At 55.5% G+C, this 26,084-nt stretch overlaps 1 protein-coding gene across 13 annotated transcripts in view; it reads left to right on the top strand.

Annotated features, from left to right (window-relative positions):
* Positions 1-26,084, top strand: part of RIMBP2 (RIMS binding protein 2) — a 250,731-nt gene that overhangs the window by 11,303 nt on the left and 213,344 nt on the right. The gene's annotated exons all lie outside the window — the stretch shown is intronic.

Below are 26,084 nucleotides of genomic sequence, written 5' to 3'. Positions count from 1 at the left end.
CCCTGGCCTGGGCAGGGGCTCCGATAAGGCTGGCTCCGGCTTAGTAGGGTCGGAAGCAGGCTTCGGGTGCAGGCGGCCAGGCTGACTCAGCTGAGCCCTGCGGACTTGCACTTCCATCCCCTGGGCAGTGCAGCCTGGATGTTTTCTAGACGTTTCTGCAGTTTATTTACTTTTCCTCTCCTATGCGCGGAGCTGCCTGAAGAGTGTGTGGAGAGACGGCCGGCGTGGGAGGGAGAGGCTTTGGCTCATGGTGACCGTAGGCATAGGTGTCCGTCTGTGTGTCCCTCCACTGGTCCATGATCTCCGAGGGACGGGCCTTGGCCTCCCTGAGTCTCAGCTCGGCTACACGGCCTCCTTGGGATGCGCGGGTGGGAGACAGGACACTGCGGCAGGCCGGGTGACCGAGGCCCGGCAGCTCTTCCTTCCTGCCCTCCCTGCCCGCAGGCAGCCGGTCCCAGGCCCACGCCCGACACAGGGGCGCGCGCAGCACAGGCGGCGGGGACTCCATCAGCCAGGGGCGCGTCTGAGGCCCTGCTGCTCAGGGGGCCTGGCCGGGGGCTGGCTGTTCCAGCGACAGCTGCGTGCCCTCCCTTCCACCCCCCGAGGATGGCTAGCTGCCTCACAGTCCTGGAAACCACAAATGAGGGAGACGTAACTCCTTCCTCCCGAGAAGTAAAAATGCCCTGGAGGGCCCAGGGTTCTGGGCTTGGTTTTGTGGTCCCGGCCCTGGGTCTCAGGCAGGTCCCCTCGCCTGTCTCGGTTCGGGCTCCAGCCTCGAGAGTGGGGGTGTAGCGTGCCGTCAGTGTCTCCCCTGCTCGGTGGCCGCCGTCCTCTCCCTGCCGAGCGGGTCCATGGGAGTCAGGAGGGCGGTGGCTGCGCGCCTTTCTCCTTCATCCTGAGCTGCTGGACCACTTTGTCCCTTTCCCTCTGGGATGTCAGCCTCGTAATTCCTTTCTGTTCTGGTTGTTGAAGCCCATGCTGTTTCAGACTTAATATCTGTATTCAGCGGGCTCGTTTGCCGTTTTAAAGACTCTTATGTAGGCTAGAAATAAACAAAGAAAACTTTATGTGATTACGATCAACGTGGTCTTTGTATCGTCTTAGATGGAGTAAGCCTCGAAAGGGTAGAGTGAAGGTACCAGAAGCGGAGCTGTGTCCTGCCCCAGGGGCCCTAGGCCTGAGGCCGCCCCTCCTGATGACAGGCCAGATTGATGCGTGGGGGGCAGGAAGGTGTAGAGACAGCCCCCGCCTGCCCGAGCCGGGCCCCTGGAGGGACTCCTGGAAGAGAATGGGGGAGAGAGTCATTTTCCACCCTCTGGATTAATGCTCTTTAATGCCACCCCTGAGTAATCATAATGATAACAACTGTTAACACTGTAGCAGCTGGCCCCAGCGTCCCTCGCTCACTGTCCCCAGCAGTGCTGTCCACCCTGGGCAAGACTAGCTCACTCAATCCTCAGAGTCCCCGTGAGGCAGGGGCAGAGGGCTGAATGTGGCCCCGGAAAGGTGTGTCCTGATCCCCGGAGCTGTGACTCTCACCGCATCTGGCTGAGATGGGATGCAGCTCAGGGTCCTGAGAGGAGGCCTGTCCTGGGCCGTCTGGGCCCCACGTGACGTCACACGTAAACAGAGGGAGGCGGAGGGAGCTCGGAGGTAGAGACTGACAGAGGAGGAGGCTACGTGGTGGAGGCTGGAGGGGTGCAGCCGCAAGCCAGGGAACCCTGGAGGCGCTGGAAGCTGGAAGGAGCAGGAAGGATCCTCTCCTTGGGCTCCCGAGACCTTGGTTTCAGACTTCCAGCCTCCGGATCTGCGAGCAAGTGAATTTGTGTTGTTTTCAGCTGCCTGGTTTGCTGTAATTTGTTACAGCAGCCACAGGAAGCTCATACAGTAGGTATTACTATTATCACTGTTGTGTAGACAAAGGCACAGAGAAGCATAGAGGCACAGAGAGGTGACGTAACTAGCCTGAGGTCACACACCCAGAAAGCAGCAAAACTGGGCTTTGAGCCAGGTGTTTGAACCCCAGAGTTTGGGCATCTTAAGCTTGGTCCAGGCTGCACATCCGGGAGGGTCTTGGGACCGCATTGGGCACTTAGGAGCCCAGTGGTCTGGGAGCCAATGGACGGCGGGAGGCAGCTGGGTGGATCCATAGAATCTCCCGGAACCTCTTTAGAAGCGTGTCAGAAAGTGGAAAGCACCACATGACAGGAGATTACTTCTGGGTTTAAAAACAGCCATTTGGGGCACATTTGTTTACTTTTGGAACAAGAGGCCAGGAGCTCAGCCTTTCTGGAAGCGCATGTGGGCAGGGGCCTGGCAGTGACCAGGAGCCTTCAGAGGCTTCCTCTAGGCAAGAGAAGCTGTGTCCCCTGGCCGCCTGCCTGTCCACGCCCTGAGCCCCTGCCTGGCTGCTCATCCTCCTGGCAGCTCCTCTGCGGCCCCCTCCCGTCCCGGTGCCTGGGGAGAATCAGCGTGGCCCTGAGGCTTGTCCTCCACCCACGTTCCAGAGGGAACCCAGCCTTTAAAGTGCAGCTCCATCAGGAGGCAGCTGCAGTCGGAGCGTTTTGGGCACAGAAAGGGAGATAGGGAAGAGGGACTTTGCTGAGCTTCCTTGAAATGCCACTAAGGAGGAGCGTGTCCTTCACCAGCACGTCGCAGAGGGAGCCCCCTCCTGCATGGCCGTGGCCCCAGGCCTCAGCCCGTGCTGAGGAGCGGCCTGCAGGCTGGGCTGTGACTTCCCTCGGTGCTTCTAGCTCCCTCTCCCCCTCTGTCTGTCTCTGTCTCTGCCTCTCTGTCTGTCTGTCTCTGCATTGCCTAGGCTGTTCAATCACGGGCTACTGTTTTATTTTTGTTTTGTCTCCTTTAGGAATCTCCATTAAAACACACACACACGAGACTCAGAATACTCCAGACATTACAGTGGTTGAATATTATTCAAAATGTGGAAAAACAACGTGAGCCCAGAGCAGGTGGCCGCCGGCGGCTCGTCTGCTCGTGTGCCGAGTGCTGGTCAGGGTCAGGAGGGGCAGCGGGTCATGTGGGGACTAAAGCCCCTTGGCTCCCGATTACCAGGATCTGACCCAGGGTGCCCGAAGCCAGGCGGGCACCACCCAGCTGGGGGCCTCACAGACGGGGCCGCCGCCCCCAGCCTCAGGGACCGAGGTGGCGGTGGCTGGGGGAGAGGATGCCGATGGCACAGGGTGACTTTTTTTTAATGGTGACTATAAGAGGCAGACGAAACAGGGGCATAAGTGGTGAGCGTTGTGCTCCTGGTTAACGGGCCGCCTGCTGGGGCTGAGGCGGACACTCTGGCACCTGCAGCAACGATCTTAGGCTCCAAGGCCAGTGATCCAGCCTGTGCCCACTGTGGTGACCCAGTGACCTGCACGCATTAGCGGGAAGATCCTGTTGTGATGACCTTCTCCGGGCATCTGAAGAGCGGCAGCCCTGCACTGAAATGAGTAAATTGCTGGGAGTTGCCGTCTCCTGGTCTGGGCCCAGGGAGAAAGGCGGAGACGGGCATGGTGACGATGATGCTCGCGCCACTCTGTGCAGGTCCCGCTCCCAGCACTCGGATTCCTTGTTTTATTGAGTTTCCACATGGCCCTGTTATTAATTCTGGTTTTATGGATGAGCAAATAGAGGCACCAAGAAATTATGTAACTTGTTTGTAACTAGTGGGGACCAAGAGTCTAACCTGATTCCAGAGCCTTCTCTCTTAACCAAGATGCAGGGGCTCTTACTGGAAGAAATTAATAGCTGAAAAGAAATTCTGTGACTCTCAATAGGGAAAGGAAGGGCATACAGACATTCTGTTTCTCTCTCTCTCACACGCTCTCTCCCTCACACACACGCACACGCCACTCCTGCCTTGATTCTCCTCCAATGCCTTGATCATACGTGTGGTTGTTTCATCACTGGTTCTGGTGGTGGCAGTTTTGGAATTTACCCAAAATCATTGCAAAAGCCCTAGCTATAGATTCGATGTTTCTCCCCATTATAAAGCAAATAGTGAACAATGTCATTCTTTTCTTATGAAGAGCAATTGTTCTGTGAACTGGGACCATAGAAATGTCCACACCTGGGTTATTGGCTGAAATCCGTGGACCAGGAGCAGCGCCATCACGGGCACGTCGTCGAGGCTGTTATTTTTTGTGCAGTCCTCCTTCCCAGAGCTCCCGACCCCGTGGGAGTCCTGGGTGAGGGTCACCTGGGCGTCCAGCAGGCCGAGGGCTGAGCGCGGCAGAAAGTGCCCCTAGTTGGGAAAAGGGATGTGGCAGGGGAGGGGGCGTGTCCCGGCTTTTTGGTTTTAAGGTCACATAGTCAGTTGTAACCTGTTTTGCCCACTGAGCTCAAGGATCCATTATTGAGAGACATCCTTATTTGGCCCAAACATCTTGAAGAAAAACAAACGACTTCTGCAGCTGCCCGTCGAGTATGAACGACTTTGGTCCTGTTGCTTGAAGGGGCAAGAAGTGGCAGCAAAATGCCACCAGCAGAGGCTGACACCTGTTCTCCCTTCAGAAACCGCGGGCCTGTGACGACCATGCTCGCTGAGCCGAGCCTGAGTGCCTGGGACGGCGCTCGAGGCCCCGGGTCCTGACGCCAGCCCGAGGGTGCAGTCTCCCCTCGCCTGCTCCCCTGGCTGTGCTCCACCTGATGTGTGCTGTGCGTGCAGATCAGCTGTTGTCCTGCTTCTCTGTTCTTTGGAGCCCCTGTTTCTTCAGGGGTTGTGTTATGGGCTGAGTTGTGTCCCCCCCAAATTCATATGTGTCATACACTTCAGAATGTGACCGTGGCTGGAGAAAGAAGTAATTAAGGTTAAACGAGGTCATTAGGGTTAAATTAGGGTGGGTTCTAATCCAGTGTGACTGGTGTCCTCATCAGAGCAGACTTGGGCACAAAGAGACCCCAGGATGTGCTCACAGAAGGAAGACCACATGAGAAGCCAGGAGGCGGCCGTCTGCGAGCCGAGGACAGAGGCCTCGGGTGACCCAGCCCTGCCCACCCCTTGATCTTGGACCCCAGCCTCGAGAACCGTGGGGAAATACGTTTCTGTTGTTTGAGCGCACCATCCGTGGTGCTTTATCACAGCCGCCCGAGCCGTCCGGTACAGGTTCACCGCAAACGTGAGCAGCTGGCGTGTGACGCGGGTGGGCCTCAGACGCAGGCGCTACGCTGCTTCTCTTCCTTGAAGCGCAGCACCCGCCTGGGCGTTCTGGAGTTTAGAAACACTCCACGGGCATCCCCACGCGGCCAACCTGAAGACTGGACCGATGTGGCGGGGGGCGTAGAGCCTGGGGATGCGTGGCCTGTGCCTCCCTTCCTCCTGGAGTGGCTGTCCACCCCTTCCTACCCCGCCGGCCAAGCTCAGAGCTGCTCCTTCCACAAGGCTGTGCCTCAGCCTCCAACTGCGATGGTTTCCCCGCCCGTCTGTGAAACCCCACAGAAACATGTCTGTGTTCTAGCGCTGTCTGATGGTCACTGTGTCCTGGCGATCTGTGTACTCCCCCTGTCTGCCCCAGAAAGCCATTTCCTGCAGGCAGGGTCGTGTCTCGTGTGCCACGCCCACCATGCTTGGCACAGTTTCTGGTACACAGTAGGTGCTCACAAGGTTTTCTGGGCGATAGGAAATTTGGTGTTTGTTCAGGGTTTGGATTGGTTTCCCAGGGCTGCCAGAATTTACTGCAAACTTCGTGGCTAAGAATAACAGAAACGTATTCTCTCACAGTTCTGGAGGAGAGATGTCAGAGATCGAGGTGTCGGCAGGGCCACACTCCCTCTGAAGGCTCCAGGGGAGGGCCCTCCCTCGTCTTGCTTTAGCCTCTGGTGGCTCCAGGTGTCCCTCATCTTGTGAAGCATCACTCCAGTCTCCGCCTTCTCCAACACATGCCCTCTCCTCCGTGTGTCCCCGTCTCTTTCCTGTAAGGACACTCTTATCGGATTTAATCCAGTAGGAGCCCATCGCAATTTTTACCTTAATTATGTCTGCAAAGACCCTATTTTCAGATAAGGTCACAGTCTGAGGTTCTGAGTGGACATGAATTTTGGGGGGACATTGTTCAATCCGCTGCCGTGGTCATCCACCCGGGAGATCCTTTGGGGGTGCAAGCTGTGTGTGAGGGCTCCTTCTGCTCGGGTGACATCTGCAGGAATGGTGAAGTTAGAGCAGAGCGGTGCTGACGAGGGCCTGGGGTTTCGTGAGTCTTTGTGGATGTGGCCAACCTGGCCTGAGACCGAGAGAATAGGCCGCACAGACTAGAAGATTGTCCTGTGTTTTCTGACCAGGGACAGTTCAGGCAGCGTTTTTCCTTAAAACGGTTGGGTGGTTGGGGGTCCCCAGGTCTCTCAGAGGTCGCAAATTGGCATCTGCAGGCCGAGTGGCACCACACACACTTTTTGTTTGGCCCACATAGAGTTAAGAAAAAAATTGTTAAAATTGGTTGCCAACGTTTAAAAATTGGGATTTTTTAAAATATAAAATTTACAAAATTGCACTGGACTTTGGTGTCTTCTGAGCAATATTCAGCGGGCAGAATCACGACTCTCCCTCCTGGAGGGAAGCAGCCCTGGCAAAGAGCCAAGGAGAGAGGGCGGGAGGCCAGCATGTTCGGGATGGGGGTGGGGACGGACGACCTGGTCACTGGGGACTTGAAATAATGCATTTGAATTAGTATGGAGACGGTCCTGCTGCTGTTTCAAGGCCCCAGAGAAATGGCCTCAGCAGTTAGAGTCACGTGCTCTTGGGTGAGCAATGGTCCCGGTAGGCTGTCCAGGTCTGATGGGGGCTCCACAGGGTCCTTCTGTCTTGTTGCTCTGCTCAACTGATCCAAATGGTCTGTCACCACAGCCTCCTCCCAGATGACAGGAATGGAGTCCGGGGAGGGAGACGTTATACACCTTCCTTACAGGCCCCACTCACAAGTGGTGGCATTGCTTTTACATCTCCTAGGGTGGGACGTAGTGACATGGCCGCACTTAGCTGCAAGGGAGGCTGGGAAAGCTTGTCATTACCTGGGCAGCTGTATGTCCAGCTACAAAATTCTGTTAACTTGCATGAAGGGGAGAAAGGATGCTGGGACAACTAGCAGTCTCTGCCACGGTGCTGGACTTGGCTTTTGGAGTTAGTTTTGGGGATGATGGAGTCTGTCTTCTCTTTGAGTGACCACTATGGTGGTGGAATATGAGGACATCAGCATCACTAAAAGTTAGAAGTAGAGGATGCTTGTGTGTCCTTTCTTTGGCCCTGAAGGCGGTATCATGCTTCCACCGTCTGTCCCCCATGTTTGCAGCTGAACTCTGGCATCGGTGAAACCAAGGGCATTAGGACAGGAGGATCCTGCTGAGCTCCAGGTGGCTCTGTCAGTCTCCTCCCCTCCCTGGTGGCCACACCTGGCCTTCTTCCCCCGTTTGTATCTCCCGTCTGGCTCCTCTGTCTATTTTAGCTCAAGATTTTATTTACAGTAGAGCTAGTGTGGGGTCCAAGTGTGTGAGGGCCTTTACTAAAGCACCGCGTCCTGCTGTGGACATTACCAGAAGCTTCTTAGCGTAGAAGTCAGGAGGGAGCTGCAGAGCGTGGGGATGGAAAGAGGGTTTCCTATCACACGAGGAAGAGAGGGGAGCAGGGAAGCGTCCTGGCCCCCTTGAACTCAGGAATGGGAAACGGATTCTCGTTTAAAAACAAAAGCAGGCGTCTCCCCAGTGGAGTATGTATGGAGAAGCCCAGACAGCAGAATGGGGTGGAGACTGTGTCATCCGGGAGCTTAGCGCCCCGAAGGAGGAGCCGGTGGAGAGGGCCCTCAGAGAGGAGCTGGGCTGGGCAGGGGGCTTTGGATTTTTTGGTTTAAATTGAAACTCTGGTTAGAAATCTATAGAACCATCACAAGCTCTTTCAGTAATTTTTAGTTCAGAAAACTCTCCTGGTTGAAGGCTTTTTAATAAATAGAAGCGACAAAGGCATGAGTCTGGAAAGGGTCTCGTGATGGCTCCTTACTTGCTCCTCTGCCCTGGGGGCTCAGCACATGACGAGTTTCCTTGCATCTGAGACTGCTTTCTCCCAGTCCTTCTCTTGGGGAGCCGAGGGCGCGCTGGCCCAGGGACTCGGAACTTTGCGAACCCGCTTCCCTTCTTCCTGTGTGGATGCAGCCCGGACTCGGACCAGACGCTCAGGGGCCATTCAGCCAGGCCTCGCAGTACGAAGGCCCTCAATCTGTTCATGTCACCTTCGAAAGAGGCTGTGCAAGAAAGGCACATGGATTAAAAACTTTTTCTTTTTAAAGCTTTAATCTTTAAAATGCACAGAGTAAAACTGTATCTGTCAGGAGAGGTTATGTTATGCTGTGTTGACAAAAAAACCCTCAAATCTCAGTGGCTTAAAACAACAAAAATTGTATCTCGTCTCATTCTGCATGTTCATTGGTGGCACTTGGGGACCCTGCTCTTGTTGTCACCGGGGACACGGGCAATGGAGGCTGCATCTCAGGACACACTTTCGTGGTTGCTGAGGCAGGAATAGGAAACGGAGTGGATCGTACCCCAGCTCTAAAACGTGTCACACGGAAGTGACACATGGCATCGTATTGATCAAGGCAAACCCTGGGGGGCCGAGCCTAATCTGCAATGGAGGGAGGGGAGTCCCGCCCAGCAGGGCCAGGAGGGAGGGGACCTGGAGAGGCGCCCCCACTGCTCACCCAAGGTGGATGCAAGAAGCCTTGTAATCCTGCTGTGGCGTTTCTTTATTTTTGACAAATCAGGAACCTGGAAAAATGGAAGTGACCCAGATTTCTCTTGGCAGACAATGCGGGACTTGGTTTCACTGAGTGTAGGAGACAGGGCTCTCCCCGAGGGAGGGGCTCTCTGCTCCGGGCCTCTGCTTTTCCTTCTGCCCTGGCCGACGATGATGTTCGGTGATGACGGTGGCAGTGTGTCCATCCCTTCTACACCCCTGACCGTGTCACAGCCCTTCTTCTAGTCCTCGCCCGCGTGTTAACTCAGTTCTTCGTCACGGTGACGCTGCAGGCTGGGTGCTTTATGTCCACTTCGTAGAGGACACGGTTGAGGCAGAGAGAGGGTCAGTAAGCTGCCCGAGGTCACGGAACTAAGTGATGCAGCCGGGATTTGAACCCAGATGGCCGGCGCCCCCCGTGTCTTTCTCCTTCAGCCCAGCATCCCATCCTCCTCTGAGATCCTCGGTCCCAGCGACTGTCCGCTCTCAGCGGATCGCATGGCTGCCTCTGACACTGACGCCGGCGGTTTTCACCGCCTTAACCAGGTCCTGCTTTCTGCTTCTGACGTTTCCGAGTGTCTGTCATTCGAGTCTCAGCGGGTGCTCCACCCGGCTGTGTCCCACTCTGCACCTTGCTGATGACACCACGAGCTGCTGACTGCCGCGGTCAGAGCAACGCTTTCAGACCACAGCCTTTCCGGCTCTGCCGCTCTGGCGCTGTGTCCACACCCTCCTCCTTACGGCTGCTTTCTCTCCTGGTGTCTCCTGGTTCTTCACGCACCTCCACCCTGTTTCTTCTCAGTCCTCCTCCTGGTCCTCGCCCCAGGGAGCTGCTCTCAGCCGTCTCCTCTTCTCTGCACGGTCTCTCTCTGCGCCCATGACTGTACTTTCCCCTGTTGAAGTTGAAGACAACTCATATCACCGGCTGTTTTTAAACCCTGGACGCTCAGCTTACAGCTCCCTCTCAGTTCTTCATTCCTTCTGATTAAACCAAGGAGAAAGTCTCAGTTTGCTGTTAGTGGGATGTGTTTGTGTTTTTTTTTTGAAGAAGAAGATTAGCCCTGAGCTAACATCCGTGCCCATCTTCCTCTACTTTATATGTGGGACGCCTGCCACAGCATGGCTTGATGAGCAGTGCGTAGGTCTGTGCCCAGGATTGGAAGCAGTGAACCCTGGGTGGCCAAAGCAGAATGTGCGAACGTAACTGCTGTGCCACAGGGCTGGCCCCCAGACATCATATTTTTGATTCTTGCTAATCTCCTTTGTTCACCCAAGGGGCAGACCTTCCGCCACAGGGCCTTTGCACTCGCTGCCCCCTGGCCTGGATGCTCTTCCCATAGATCTCCCCACTGCGAGCTCCTTCTCCTTATTAGGTCTTCAAGAGGCTCTCTGTGCCCCTGTGCTCCCCTCTTTCACTCACTCTCGTCTTTGCTTTTCTTTAGAGTAAGCATCAGTCTCTGAAGTCGTGTTCATCATTTACTGGTTCGTCTGTCTCCCGAGCTAGAACTCGGGCCCCACAGAGCAGGGACAGGGTCCCCCTGCATCCCCAGCACTGAGGCGCCCAGCACGTGTTGGGCGCTCCCTGCATGCGGGGTGAGGAATGAACACGTCGGCTGTTTCAGTAAGATTCACTTATCTACCAGGTGAACTGGAGGAAGCGCTTTCTGCCCTTAGGATACACAACACCTCTGTGAGCCCAGAACATCCCCTCTGGCAGCTGTCGTGAAGTCTCCTAGTCGAGGCCCCTGCTCGCACAGACGAACTCAGTCAGTGAACTTTGCCTGCTGCTTCCTTGCGGAAAGCTCTGACGGGATGCGCACAGGAGCAGCGCTCAGGGACCCGCATCTAGACGGTCGGAGGTTGGGTTTTCTTCCCCAGCTCTTGGGGGCAGGGGACAGTCTCTCCTACCTCTGCCTTTCTGCTGGAGGTCCACTGTGGTCCCGGCCCTGACCCCGCGTCCTGACTCCTCAGCGCCAGTGCCTACGTGTACTTACGGCAGCTTCTGTGTCGTAGGTAAAACTCGTGAAACAGAAACCTGATTCTCGGTTCAGTCACTGCGATGGGGGTTCTCAGTGGTTTATTTGAAATGCGCACATTCGGCACGGTTGCACGGTGAGCACCGTCTTTCAGTTCTGTTGGTGTAGCACAGACTGCGTGTTACCCACTTGGAGGCGACAGGGCAGTGTAAGCGTTGACCCTGGTTAATGGGGGCTGAGCCGTGGGTCCTCCTGGCAGCCTCGGGGACCCGCTGGACGGCAATAGGTTAGTCTCAGAGCCAGAGAAGCGGGGAGACCCGGTCCCCGGCAGCTCAGGGAAGGCTCGAGGTGGGAGAGGAAGTGGGTTAGGCCTTACAGCAACCGGATTATTAAAATGACGCTTCAGACGTTAGCTGACAGAACGGCTCTCATTGTGATCACAACCTGGGGCGTCTGTGTGGTGGTGGGGTGCCCTCACGCGAGAGGGATTTGTGTGAGCTCCCAGTTATCCTCACTCTGGCCTGGACACGACTTCCAGATTCCGGCGCCGAGTCCTGGTTGTTGAGCGGTTGGTCTGGTGTTTGTGGGGCACACGCCACCTGTCAGGAACTGCGCTAAGCACAGGAAATCACCATGAACGCGTCCGACGTCGTCTCTTCTTTAGTCTGTACCTGCTCTTAGGGCCGTCGGAGGGCGCTATCTTTGTAATTGCTCGTCATCTCCTACGGGGCAGTAACGACACCGCAATGAGCGTTGCGACCGTGGGGACTCTCTCAGTCCAGAGAATCATAAATGTCAACACGAGGAAATGACGTTCATGCAGAGACTTGAGGGAGCAGGAGGATCCTCTATGGGAGAAGACGGGAAGAGTGTTCCAGACAGAGGGACCCGCTTGGCCGAAGGCCCTGACGAGGAGCTGAAGGCCCAGACGGCTGGAGCGTGGAGTGTGAGGAGAAGAGCGGGGAGTCGCATGAGGAGGTGGGCGATGAGGTGGTGAGGTTGCAGGCAGCAGTAAGGACTTTGGACTTCATCCCAGAGGCAGTGGGCAGCCTCTGCCATCGTGTCAGTGGGAGAGTGACATGGTCGGATGACCATTCTCAAACGGTCACTCTGGCTCCTGGGGGAGCGTGAGCTGAAGGGAGGCGTGGCTAGAAGAGCGAGCGCCAGGTGGGCCGGTTGTGTCCTGCAGGTGAGGGAGGCAGGCGGCTCCCATCACAACCCCAGGAGGGGAGGACAGGGTGGACTGGACTGCTGTCAGGAGGTGGACCTGGCAGGACTCGGTAGTTGGCTGAATGAGGGTAGGAGCGGAGTGCACATCAAAGTGAAGATCTTCGGCGCGCCCATCTGGCCATCGGGCAGTGCTGTTGCGGTCACTTTTCCGGAGGTGGATCTCGCTCAGGGATATGGTTTGTCCAGCACGTTGGCAGGGCCGGCCTGCACGCAGCTGGGCCTTTCACGCCCCCTCTAGTCCGTGTGCACAACAGTGAGTGTCCCCAATGTATCACTTAGGATTATGCTCAGCTGAAGTGAAAGAAAATGCAGTGCCTCAAACAGGATCAGGGTTTCTGTTTTTGTGGCATAAAAAGTGCAGACATAGGAAATCCAGAGCTTCCAGATACCTGTTGGCTTCACTCATCATTGGAGACTCAGGCTCCCAGCTCTGTCGTCTTGATGACAATGACTCTTCTCTTAATGCTCTCAAGATGGCAGCTGGAGCCCCAGCCAGTATGTCTGCATTCCAGGCAGGAAGAAGGGGTAGTGGGTGAGGGGCAATAAAAGTGAGTGACAGCTGAAGCATCGCCCTTTAAAGAGCTTTCTTGGGAACACCATCCAGGGACTTCTGCTCGCCTCTTGTTGGTCAGACCTGTCAGGAGCCCGCCCCAGTCTGCACCAGGGGCTGGGAAATGTCGTGATTTAGCTGTGGCATTGCCACCTCCAATAAACCCTGGTTCTCTGAGAAAGAAGAAGGGTAAATGCGTGTCGGGTTGGCTCAGTGACCTCAGAGCACCTGCTCTCCTCGCCCCGTGCAGTTATCTCCTGGCCCTCGGGCCTCCCTGGAGGTGTGCTGCATGGGCTCTCTCTGTCGTCCTGGAGCTTTGTTGGAGTTGAGGTCACTACTTTGAAAGGAAAGCACGTAGGCTAGAAGCCATCCCTTTCTGTGGTTGACCTAATTTCACTGGGGTGATTCTCTTTCACAGGTTGTCTTTATGCAAGAATTGGAGTTGTGTGTGTGTGTGTGTGCACGCGCACATGTGCACGGTCATAGTTTTCCCAGTTACCTAAATGATCTTTAAAGAGAAGATTCCAGGAAATGCATATTTAAAAAATGTTATTCTTGTGTGCCTTCATCTATAAGCTCCCCTCTTGGGTGGGGATGAAAAGATATTGTTCCGTGAGTCCCTGCAGGACCCAGGCTTCTGTGGCTGCTCCTTCTTTTAGGATTGGAGCTGCAGGAAAAAGCAGAAGAGTGAATTTAGAGACAAGCCCAGCTTCTGCATTGGTCTCACATTCTATTCATTCATTGACTCAATCAACCATCTGATCAGTCACGTTGTTATATGACCATCATGTGCCAGAATATAAAGTCCTGGCACCTGGAGCTTACAGGCGGGAAGGGGAGATAGACCCACACCTTCTGGGAAGTGCGAGGTTAACAGCGTGGGGGTGAGCTTGCGGGTTATGGGAGGAGGTTCCGTGTTCAAATTGTGTCTGCTCACAGCACTGCTCACAGCGTGACCTTCGCTCTCAGCTTCCTTGTCTATAAAATGGAGCTGATAACAGGACCCAACTTATAAGTGTGTGTCTGTTCTGTTTCATGCCGTTCCACCCACTCCATTCTATCCTGCTCTGTTTCATTGAAGAAACGGTGTGATGGCCTCCGAAATTGATCCCACAGTCCTGTCGGTCCTTCCTGGGCTCCCACGTGCAGCCGTGCTGGGCGAAGCTGGGGTGGGCTGGGTGGGCATCAGGAGAGAGGAGAGGAGGCCGCCCGTTGGGGGTGGGACAGCCCTCGCTGGAAGGGACCTCCAGGGTCTTGCTGAGATTCATTTCTGGGCGTCAGGGGAGGGTGCCTTTAACAGTTTTTAATTAAAATTTCATAAATTAAAAAGAGAACAAAGGCCCACAGACCCTCTTCATTCTCCGCTGCTCAACACCAGGCAGCTACAGAGCTCCTTGCAAACAAGCAGCGGGAGGAAAGGGAGCGGGCGGAGAGCTGGGAAACGGCCGCAGTGGAGACAGGGTTGTGCGGCAGGTCATCTGTGGGCCCTGCTCTGTCCTGGGCTAGAGGGAGGTCGGTTTTAACTCCCGTCTGGGGGACTTTCTCTCTCCCTCCCCGCCTGCTCCGTGAGCTCACAGACTGCAGGCTTCCGGCCATGACCTTGAGTTATTTCCTCCTCCATCCTGAGACCCCTGAGGCCTTACTCCGGAGGCGGAACGAGCCGGCTGCCCCGTCTGTCTGGTGGGCCGTCTGGGAAGCAGCCATTCCTGCAGACTCAGCTCACGTCAGAGGCCCATCAAACCCCTTTCTTGCCTGCGGGTATTTGAGTAGAGAAGGCAGGCTTTGGTCTTTCTGACAATTACCGACAAGCAGATTCTCCTCCTTCACTGTGGCAGCATCCAGGACTCACCTCCCCAATCCCCTTGAAGCACCCCCGGAACACCTCTCCCAGGTAATCATAAGCTTCCACTCTTCCCAGCAACCTTACCGGCTCCCTGCCACCATCCAGACGCAGGCAGAATGGCCCGCAGGAGGTCGCAGGTAATACGGCACCGTCCACGCCATCAGGAAGCCTCTACTTTCCAGCGAATTCCTATTGAGAGAATTTTCTCCACGTCTGAACTGGGTGTGTGGGCTCCCTGCGTCCTCACCGGGCTGTTTTCCTCTCTTGAGAGCTGGTGGGTCCTGCCTAGTACCAGCTTCTTAAGCAGAAGGGGCCTCTGGCAGCTCCCCTCTTCCTCGAGGAACGATGGATGGGAGGAGGGACAGAAGGAAGGGGGCGCACGTCCTGTACACTGAGGGCTCAGCGCCGGCTCCGTTCTCATCCTCGCCGTGTCTGTGGGAAGCCTGCTCCGAGAGCCACGGCGTCTGCAGACGGTAGAGAATCACAGGCCTCCTTTGAGTCCTCTCTGGAATCTCGGGGGGGAAAACCAGGACACCATAGCAGCAGTGTCCCTGCCTCCTGGGGCCTCCATCTCGCCCTTTATACTTATTCTGACCATGTCGAGAGGAGCTGGCACCTTGTCTGAAGAGCTGAGCTCTGAGGAAGGAGAAGTGCCTTCGCACCCCTTCCTCCCCTCGGACCACAAACATGCCCATCAATGTCCCTCCCTTTTATTAGGGACACTTTGTGGGTTACAGAGCATCCCGTTAGGGGAAGGAGAGAGAGACATCTTTGCGACGGCTTCCTTGTGGCTGTCGGGTTCTTCACGCGTCTCAGAAGTGGTCCGTGAGTCCCGGCTGGGGCTCCTGAATGCAGTGTCACATCCTCCCTGGAGAAAAAACAGCCCTCTCCTAGCTCCCTCGGCATTGGAGCTTCCGGCGGAGGCACGTGGGCACCGTGGTTGACAGCAGGGCACTCCGAGCTGGCCTGGAGATCGTCTTGCCCTGTTATCTCAGTCAGGACCAATGGCTGCAGAAGACAGAAACGCCTTCCCAGACGGGAGTAGTCAGGGTGGAGAGGACGTCAGGCTTGGCTCGATTGGGGCTCAGATGCTGCCACCAAAAGGGAGTCTGCCTGTCTTCTCCTTGTGGCGTTCTGAAGTGGACACCCCCTGGTGGTGGCAGGACGGGGTCAGCTGCTTGAGTAGGTTCTGGGTCTGCAGACTTGTGTGGGGGGCAGAATTTGAAACATGCCCCAACCAGGACCCCCAACCCCATCCCCAGAACCCGTGGGTATGATGAGATTTCACTGTGTGGTCGTGTCACCCAGTGTGGCACTGTTGACCTTAAGACCGAGGACCGTCTGGGAAGGTCTGAGCTAATCTCATGAGCCCCGTAAAGGGGAGCACCCTCTCTGGCAGGGGTGCAGAAGGATCTGCCATGCTGTTGCTGATGTTGAAGGTGGAGGGGCCATGTGTGAGGACCAGAAGGCCACCTCTGGCTGCCGGGTGATGCCCACCAACAGCCATCAAGGAAACGGTGCCTCCATCCTGAAGTCCTGGGAGCTGAATTCTGCCACCGACCGGGGTGAGCCTGGAAGCGGGTTCTCCTGCAGAGCCCCAGCTAGGAGCCCCCAGCCAGGGCCTGGAGTTTGGCCTTGAGACCCTGAGCAGAGAGCCCGGCTGAGTGGCCTGGACTTCTGCCCTACAGAACTGGGAGCTGACCGCTGCCGTTTGTGGTCCTTTGTCACGAAGCGTGGAAAACCAACAGAGCCTCTCCCTCCAGACCCCTCCCGGGGCCGGGGTCACACTGACCAGCTCCGTGGGTTCTTGCTGGTGCTGAGTCCGTCAGTGCTTAGGACTCCTCCTTGAATTGCTGGTTGGTGGATCCCCTCCCCCTACTCAGCTTTGGGGTCGGGGACAGGCGGCCTCACCTGTGTGGTCATGTTCCTGCTCATCTCGGACACTCTTGTGCCTTCTCTGGCCTGCTGTTTGCTTGTGTATCAGAGCAGATGAAAGAGAAGAAGGAAGTCATTATTGACACCCACGAGGCGCCCTGCACTGTCCTGGCTCCCTTCATGCAGGTCACAGGAACCCTCGTCCTTTGGTGTCAGGATGTAGGGATGTGGGAGGAGACTGGTCCCCGTGACTCACCCAGAGAGGCGTGTCGCCTGCTCTTCAAACTGCAGACCGGCCCCATCAGTGAGTCACGAACTCGATTTTGTGGGTCGTGACCAGGAAGCTTCAAAAAGTGGGAGAGAAGGGAAGAGAGAGGAAGGCATCGGAGCTCTGCACAGTTCGGGGTCACGAAACCTTCGTTTCGCTGACACGGGCCCGAGTGCCGGGTGGGTTGCTGCGGAAGACGCACTGTGGGCCCTGGTTCGCAGTTTCCACTCAGTTCCGGAAGTTTTGGCTGTCTAGTGGAGCAGCTGAAACGGGCTGGGGAAGGCTGAGCTCGTGAGCCCCGAGAGAGGCATCTGGCCACCTTCTGGGGTCTTTCTTTGGAAGGTGGGGTCCTCAGTGCCCCTGCCTTTGTAGGTCACCTGCCTCTGGTCCCTAGTTCCAGGGCGACAAGGAAGGCCTTCACGCCCTCCTGTTACGGCCTCTCCAACTGCGGGTCCTTGGGGGCGGGCAGGACACCCGCCATCCTCCCAGAGGGTATGAAGGATCGCATAGGGGAATGGGTGGGGGCGAGCACCATTCATGCTTGGACGCGAGCTCTCTGGATCGCGTGGCTGCCGTGGAGGAGAGCCCTGCCTTTGTTCCTTCCCTGAGCGCGTCCTGAGCTCCTGCTGCGGCCAGGCCCTCCGCGACATGCTGGGCACCCACGGTGAGCGAGACAGGGGAGGACATGGACAGATAGACACTGAGCCAGGCCGTTTCTGACAGGAGACAGGAGAGCTCAGGGGCACCCGCTAACGGTCTGCTGTGAGGGTCCAGGCCGGAAAACGGCCCGGGCCAGGCTGGGAGCTGTGAACTGCGTCTGGAACGGCTGGAGACCGAGGGGAGGCAGACGCATTCCCTAAGATGTCTGACGACTCCTGGCGCGCGTCCCTCCCGCCCTCGTGTGAGGTTATGTCAATAGTCCATCTAACCTGCCGGCCGAGATTGGCTGGGTCTGGGCTCGTTCCAGTGGGTCTCCTGGCAGTAATTTTCTGAAATCCCATTGGACTGTGAGTGCTGTTTTGATCCATTTGTGGGTTCATTTGGGGGCTAACTGCTGGCCCGTGTTGTGCCCGTGGGCTCCGTCCCTGGAGCATACGGATGTTCCATCAATGAATTATAACTGGGTGGTCAAGGCGCTTTCTTAGGAAAGGCCCGTGTTTGCTTCCACGTGTGAACATGGGAAACATGTGATGATGGCGGGTCTTCATTTTTACACTTCTTCCGTCTTGCCTTTCTGTCCCGCCTGAATTGTCTCATCTGCACGTAGCAGTGCTTTTGTTTCTTACTTGTCTGTTTTGTCCAGTGTCCAGTCACCCGGGAGCTTTAGAGAAACAATCAAATATCTAGTGAGATAAACACCGCAGGGCCACATGGAACAGAAGACACGCACCTTTCGCACAGATTCTCTGCTCCTTTAATTTCTCTTCAGTTTATGAAAAAAATGACAGACTGCAATGCACAGAGACGATGACACATACACTTGTGAATTATTTTTAACCTGAAAAAGATGGTAATGATATTTTCATTTTTAAATGGTAAGCACGTGAAAGGATTAGCCAGAAGGAAAAAGCACCCTCCCTTCCTCCTGGTGATGGCATTGGAAGCTGGTCCCTAACCACTGACTCCAGGGGTCAGACAAGCACTGCGCACCTGGTGTGTGCGGATTATTTACCTGTGAACGGGCTCCTGCAAACCGCCATCTGTGCCTCGCTGCTCTTTCTGTGCTGTCGCTGTCCCTCCGTCCTCCTTCCACCTGAAAACTCACTCCTCCCTCCACCCTCTGTGGTTCACACCCTTGCTCCTCAGGGCCACCGGAGCCGTCTGGTCCCCCAGCCCCTGCCCGCAGAGGCCCCTCGAGTGGCATCTGGCCAGTTGGCAGGTGACACTCTGGCTTGTCGAGTGGTGTTGGAAGACGCGACCCGCCTGCTGAACGCCTGGCTGCGGGCGCCTGGGCTGGGCCCAGCAATCTACTTTATCATCAAATCCTTGTCTTGGCAACTCGGCCCTGTCTTGGCACAGCGATGGCGTTTAGTCTCAGCAGTGATTTAAGTGTATAATCGTCAGCAGCCCCGGCTTCCTCCATCAGGTCCAGCGGAGCCACGTGGCTCCGAGGTCCCGCTCCCTTGTTGGAAGTTCTTTCTCATGTGGAATAAAGGGGCTCACGGATTCTGCTTGTGCAGCAGTTCAGTGTGCTGTGCTCTCGAGAGCCCCGTGAGAGGTGTGGGGTGTGCCCTTCACTCGGCAGACAGGGACGATGGGGGACAGTGAGCTTCCTTCACCCGGGTCTTGATCCGAGGGACACAGAGAACTCGTGATGAGTGTCAGAGTAGAAACAACCTTCTTGTAAGGAGAGACTTCGTTCTAAAGGGTTCTCGCGGGGGAAACAGCGAGGGCTGCAATAGGGAGGGGGCTCTGCGCGGCCGGTCTGCAGGCATCTCTGCAGTCGGCCAGGCTGGAGTCTCTTTTATGGGCGAGTAAACGAGGTTCCAAAAAGCGGGGTGCGGGAGGGGACAGAAGGGCAGCACCGTCAGTTGGCAGAGCAGAAAACGCTCTCTCCTGGGCCTGCCTGTTCCCCGAGGGGCTTCCGCTGCCAGGCTGAGGCTGGACCACTGTTCAAGGCCTGGGGAAGGAGGAGCCGGAGTGAGGCCGACTGGCATCTTGCTCTGATTGGTCAGTAGGGACGAGCAGTTCAACTGGTCACGGACGACACACATCTATGATAGGAGCCGAGACTGAGCCCGTGGACTCAGCTCTCAAGGAGAAGTTTGGGGGGAATTGTGAGGGTTCGAGGTGGACAGACATCCAGAACTTAGCCAGGGATGAAGCGAGGGCTGTCGGGAGGGGAGGCTGCAGGGCCGAGGCCATGGTCTGGCCCAGGAGAGGTGCTGGTACGAGGTTCTGCTTCGGGGCTGATGGCACCGAGTCAGCCCAGCACCGAGCGAGGCACGAGGATGCCCTCCTCGGGGAAAGGCGTCAAGGGCGTGGTGGACAGCATGGCACTGGGGACGGGGAGCCCCTGGACGCAGGCACAGGGATGGGGACAAGCAAACCGAGAGGTGCGCTCAGCTGTCATTCCCCGAGGCCTGCCGGTCCAGGTCCCCCTCTTCCAAGGCAGGCAGCCAGCCCAGGTGAGAGGACGGCAGTTCGTTCTTCCTTGAGCGCCGGGCCGGGCCGTGTTTCAGGAAGACTAGGGTTCCATCCCGGCTCCGCCCCTTTGTAGTCTGTGTCTTTGGGCCAATGTCATCTTTTCTCTCAGAACATTGCTCCTTATCTATAATATCAATACATGGATAGTAATAATCTCAACCCACTGAAAATAATGATTGAATGAGAACATGTCAGGAGCTTACGACGTGCCGTGCAGTGGATGCACACGGTGTGGTCCTTCCACACAGTGGAGCGTTTCAGCCATAAAGAGAGCGAAGCTCTGACTCAGGCTGCAACGTGATGAACCTCGGACACGTGATGCTGGTGAGAGAAGCCAGACACAAAAGGCTGCCACTTATATGAAGCGCCCGGGTGGGGCAACCCCCAGAGAGAAGGCAGATAGAGGTCCTTGCAGTGGGGAGGGGGTGGCAGTGACTGCTGATGGGGTGATGAGAAGTTTTGAAAGAAGATGGTGGTGAATTTTGCACAACATTGTGAATGTTCTTCATGGCACACTATTGCACACTTAAAATGGTTAAAGTGGTAAATTTTAGGTTGTGCATTTCTTATCCTAATTTAAAAGTAGCCTGTAGAGTAGGAACTCCAAATCCATGTTAGGATGGGTGTGATGACATCAGGGACACGCCAGCCTCATTCCCGGCCTTGCAGATTAGATCTGAGTGCCCAGGTGTGCCCCAGTGTTGCCCTGCCATCCCCCTCTCTCCCCCGTGTGGCAGCTCTGCTTTGCGTGGCACCGTCCTCATCCTGAAGGAAGGTCCCTTCGGGTCTCACGCAGCCGCCTCTCCTCCTGGCTTGAAGCGGGATTTCCTGAGTGAGCCCACCTTCGACCTCCTTCCAGCCTCTGGGGTCGGTGACCTGAGACCCACGGGGGACAGTGCTCTCGTGGAGCTGGAGTGATGGTCTGCTTCCCCACCGCCCAGCACCCTCAGTTCCAGCCTGGAGTTTGGTTTGGGGTCCTGACCACTTGTTTAGGGTTTCACCAAACGGGGTTTTGGCCTCTTTGTGCCTAAGACAGAAAGAGGGGGTGTCTGCTCCAGGTGCGTGAGGTGGCATTGCCTGGTGAATTGGACAGCCAGCTCTGGACACAGGACTCGGGGGGCAGAAGGCGCCCAGCCCCCGAGATGGCTTTTGCTGGGTTGGGTCCCATATCCTCCACTGACCACCGTCTCTGTAGTTCACTGGGAACGAACAGGGAGCGGTTCTGTGGATGTGCTAACAATTCAGCCCAAATTATGTTCCCCTGTAGAGATCGGGAGCGGGCCCCGGGATTCTTAGATTCCCAAGGGGGGCTATTCCTCTCAGGGATCTCGTGTGCCTCTCTGATCAGACTGTCCATTCCTTGGGGACTTCTCCGTGTTGCTGAGGGCAGAACAAATCCCTAAATGAGAGGAAGGAAATGCCTCGAAGCTGCACCTTAAGGAATGAAGGTCTGTGGAGAGGAAAAGGGTGAAAGTCACAGTGCTTTGATCTAAATGCCCTGTTAAAGTCTGCAAACATGTTGCGTTTTCAATTTTGAATTTGTTACCAGTGTTAAAAACCAAAACCACGAACGCCATAATATTCCAGATTTCTGACAGTTTTCTGGAAAACAGTTGGAGGTTCTGGCAACACCCTCTCTGTTTCTGGGTGTCTACAATCAGCTTGCAAGGAGGGGCAGCCTTTCTTCAGGTTTCCACAGCCCCCCACCTGCCTGCTTATTCATCCTCACTCCCTGCCCCCTGTGCTGGCCTCAGTGGTGGTGACCACGGCGTGGATTTGCTGTCAAAGGTCTCAAGCATTGGTTCTTGCTCAGTTGGCAACTTGGCCGAGCCACCGATCTCCTTTCACTTCCCCTTCCCACCTGCAAAAGGAGATATTGCGAGGCTGTTCCAGGAGATGCAGTGTCCTGAACGGATTTGAAAGAGTTGGGAAAAGTTAAAAGATGCTTCATGAAATCTGAGGTTGGGTTCCTCCAAATTCTGCACATCTGCTGAGCTCAGCTCGCCCCGCCGGTTTAGAGACGGTGTTTAGCCGCCCTCAAACTTGCTGATGGAAAATGATTTCTTATTTCCATAAATAATTCTGCCAAGCAAGTGATTTAATTGATTTAATGAGTCGTATTGCGAGACTCAGACCTGGCCAAGAGCGCGTGTTTATTTCCGTCTCCATCTGTGGATGGTTCCTTGGAATTAGAGCAGTGCAGTTTTGGGGGGAGATCCGAGGTTCTAACTGGATTATCTTAGACCTCTCAGAGAGTTGACTGAGGGAGTTAGAGACAACCGGCCCAACAGCCGTGGCTGGTCTGTGGGATTTTAGGCTTCCATTGCTGGGGGAACAGAAAAATGTGACCCTTCGCCGCCCCGAAATCTTACCACGTCACGTCTCAGATCACGTCCAAGAGCCAAGCAGAGATGCTGGCCCACCACCTTGGCATCATTTGGTTTATTGAACAAATGTTTGTCTTCTAGGTGGCATTTTTTCTTGAGACGCTCATCCACCAGTGTCTCAGTGTGGCGCCACTTCTGTGTGCACTTAGAGAAGGCCGTTCATTCATTCAGTCACTCCTTCATTAAGCCAGCACTTTCCATGGCCCCAGGGGACATTTGGTGATGTCTGGAGAAGTTTGTGGCTGTCACAGTTGTGGGGAAAAAGGAAGGTGTGTTACTGGCATCTAGTTGATGGAGGCCAGAGACGTGCTAAACGTCCTGCGATGCACAGCACGGCCCTGTGCACCAAATGCTTATCCATCCCCACGTTTCAACAGTGCTGAGGTTGACTGTTAGACAGGTCTTCACTGAGTGTGTTCATTTTCAAAGGCGCTGTTCTAGGCATTGGGGACAAGGTGCAGAGTGAGACGGAGAATGTCCTGTTCTCACAGAACTTATATCCTAGTGATGGGTCAAGGGGGACAGTCAGTAAAGAAACAAGATAACTTTAGTTCATGCAACAGAGGAGATGAATCAGGGGAACATGGTAGAGATGTCTGAAGGGGACAATGGTAGAGCAGTTTGAGAAGTCCTCCTTAGGGAGGAAATATATTCATTAAGAATTATACCACCCAAAAGTGAGGGAATGTGACTTACCATGGCTTAAACAAACAGCGGCTTAATTTGTCACTTAGTAAAAAGGCTGGAAGTAGGGAGCTGCTGACACTGACTCAGGGCCGGGGTCTCTGTAATTCTCTTGGACTTTTTCCCTCAAGGTCACAAAATGGCTGTTGTAGCTCCAGGCATTACATCTGTGCCCATGGTGGGAAGATGGCAGCAGCCCCACCTAGCTCTCCAATCAGAAAAGTGGAAGCCCTCATAAAAGCTCCCTCAACAGACTTCATCTTATGAGCTGGTGGGCGGATCTATGTCACATGACAGCCATGGCTGCAAGGGAGGTTGGATAAGATCCTATTTATCCTTTTTAGCTTCTGTACTGGAGGCAGGCATGGGAGAAAGGTGTTGGGAAAGGGGTCAGGTGAGCCAGCTTTAGGGTCTGGCACCTGTGACATTAACGCTGAGATCTAATGACCAGAAGGTGCTGACCGTCTGTGAGCCCGGGGCAGGGTGTACCAGATGGCGGCCATGGCGCACACAGAGGCCTGGAGGCTGGAGCCAGAAGAGAGAGTCGGAGGCTGGTGCTGTTCTGAGGACCCCCATCACCCTGCTCCCTGTTTCCTGAGGGGAGGGGCTCACGGCTGGGAAGATCTGCGTCTCCTAGCGTCCAGGACCGTGCGAGCTCCCTGTGGCCACGGGAACGAATTGCACAGACGGGGCGGCCGGAGCCAGCAGTTCTGGAGCGCAGCCGTCTGCGGTCAGCATTCCAGCCTGAAACCATGGTGCTGGGGCCGCGGGATGCGCTCCCTCCGGAGGCTCTTGGGGAGGCTGTTCCCGCCTCTTCCAGCCTCCGGTGGCTGTGGGCACCCTCACCCTTGGCCGCGTTGCTGCAGCCTCCGCCGCCCCTTCTCCTGTCTGCGTCTGTCCTCTCCTCTGTGTGTCCCCTGTACGGATGGCAGTCACCGGGTCAGGGCCCACCTGGATCTTTCTGAGGGCCGCCGTTCAACCCACGATGGATCTGAGGTGTGCGCATTTGAGGAACGTGCCTGTTCCCTCCTGAGTGGATTACGGTCAGCGTCTACACTGTTCAGAATGGAGAATCCTGTTAAACTTCGAACGGTTGTTCCAGCCATAAGGCGTTGGGGACAGACTGCTGGTTTTCCTGATATGTCTTCCCTTGGATCTTATCTTTTGATGTCTGACCCAATCCTCCAGTTTTTAAACTAATTCGTTACGTGTTTATGGAGCGCTTGCCGTGCGTGTTCTGCAGTGGACACCACCCGTCAGCCCCGCACAACCCCTGGGCTTCAGCCAAGCCCGCTTAGTCCTGTTCTTGTTTTGCGCGTCCCTCCTCCCTGCGTTGGGTTCTGCTCTTCCCCACGTTCCCCAGTGCTCTTCCCTCTTCTCTCCATGGGTTCACATCCCACACGCCTGCTGAGACCCAGCTATGGTTGGGGGGCACGAAGCCGTGGGTCGTGTCTGTCGTGTGTGCTCCGGAGCCAGGCCGCGTGGATTCAAACCCCGGGTCTCCATCTCTGAGACGCAGGTTCTGTCTGGAAGAGCAGGATGCTAAGATCAGCCTCGCTTTATGGGCTGTTGGGGGGTTAAACGGTGCGTCGTTGGTAAAGCCTTCAGGGGGCGCCTGGTGCACCAGAGGCCTCCACACGCTAGCTAAAGTTATCACTGTCACCTTCCGCCCAGAACTTGGTGGCACAGTTGCGATACAATTCGGACGCTAACTACAGGGTGTTAGGTCAGATTTCCACAAAATTTCCCACCCTCTCCCCTTCTAGAGGGTCAGGAGGACAACGGGTGGCTCAGGGCCCCCACCCTGTAGCCACAGGGTTTTTCCCCCTTCACCAGCCCCCATCCGGAAACAGCCTAAGGTCCCACCAAGAGCCACCTTGTTAGCATGCACTCAGTGTGGTCCTGGGGCCGCCCTGAATAGTAAGGACACTGTCACTCTGGAAATCCCAAGGGTTCAGAGGCTCCCTCCTGGAACCAGGGGCAGAGGCCCACTGGACCCTTGATTATGCAGCCCCAGGGCCTTGCGTGTCCTGCTGTGTCTGCGCCTCTGGATTGGCTCTCCACCCTGTGCCCCCTGCTCCCTCCTGCTCCCACCTGCTCCCTCCCGCTCTTGCCCGGCAGGCTGACGTCTAAGGACTGCGAGGCTGGTCTCCCTGGCCCTCACTTGTGTGCCAGGGCTGAGGACAGCAGTCGGGCATCAGTGCCCTCCCTGAACCCACAGTGTCCACTCTGGCCATCTCCTACTAGCCTTTCCTTGGGTCCTGATGATTCCTGCTGCTCTTCCCTCTTCTGGCCTAGGGCGGGGCTTTCTGGTGTTGCTGGCTGGCCCCAGGGCACTTCCCCATCTTTGTGATTCCCGTGCCCTGCCCACAACTCTGTAAACAATTCCTCTATTCAGTGTTCTTCAAATTACTCCATTTAAGTGAGCCGTCTCAAGTCTTTTCTCTCTTGAAAGACAGGGACATTCCCCTCCCTACCTCCCTCCTTCCTCCCTTCCCCACTTCTATCCTTCCTTCCTTCTTCCCTCCCTCCTTCCTCCCTCCTTCCTCCCTCCTTCCCTTCATTTGACAACCATTATCCAGGGATTCCTGTGTGCCAGGATCTGTACGAGGTGCTGGACACATGCTGCCTCTTCTGTGCAGAATTCAGGGCTGAACCCATAGGAGACAAGAACGAAACTGGGATGAATTGGGTGTGATTGGTATTCTGGTTTCTTGGATCAAAATTTTGTCTTACAAAAGTAGTCTGCCTTTAAAAATAATTTTTTGGAGCCTTAGGATAAAGGAAGAGTGCAGGGCTTGGCGCCCTTGTGTTCCTGATGGCTCTCGAGAGCTTTGGCTGGTGGGTGGGGAGCTGTGTGGACCTAAAGATGAGCATCGACCCCGCGGGGAAGGAGGAGCACGCGGCTTTGTGGGATCTCTTCTCGCCAGTGTCCGCTTTCATATTCCTAGCGGAGTGCTGATAAAATAATAATTTGCCATATTTGCTTCTGTGTTTGTTTTAAGGCCTTTATTATTGTAGAGGAGGAACACATTTCCTCTCCTCACTCTGGGTTCTGGCCAGAGAACAAATTAAATTCACATGAGACAGAATAGCAGGAGAAAATTAAACAAAGCTTTATAACATGTATACATGGGAGAGGCTCAGGCAAGCTGAGCAACTCGCCAAAATGGCTGAAGCCCCCACCTTAAATATCATCTTCAGCTAAAGACAAAGGAGGATGTTGAGGGTGGAAGGGGAGTCGATCATGGGAGATCACCACACAAATACAGTAAACAAGGGTCACGTTATTATGCAGACTTGAGTCCTTGCCTTCCGCATTGATGAGAGTTTCTAGAGATAAGGTCATCCCGCCTTCTTCCTGGTACAGAGAGGGAGACACCTTTACAGATGGAGATT

The sequence above is a fragment of the Equus caballus genome, chromosome 8 (genome assembly GCF_041296265.1).
Source record: "Equus caballus isolate H_3958 breed thoroughbred chromosome 8, TB-T2T, whole genome shotgun sequence".
In the NCBI taxonomy this organism is placed as follows: Eukaryota; Metazoa; Chordata; class Mammalia; order Perissodactyla; family Equidae; genus Equus; species Equus caballus.
Note: the sequence above shows the minus strand (reverse complement) of the source record. Positions and strands in the feature narration are given on the sequence as shown.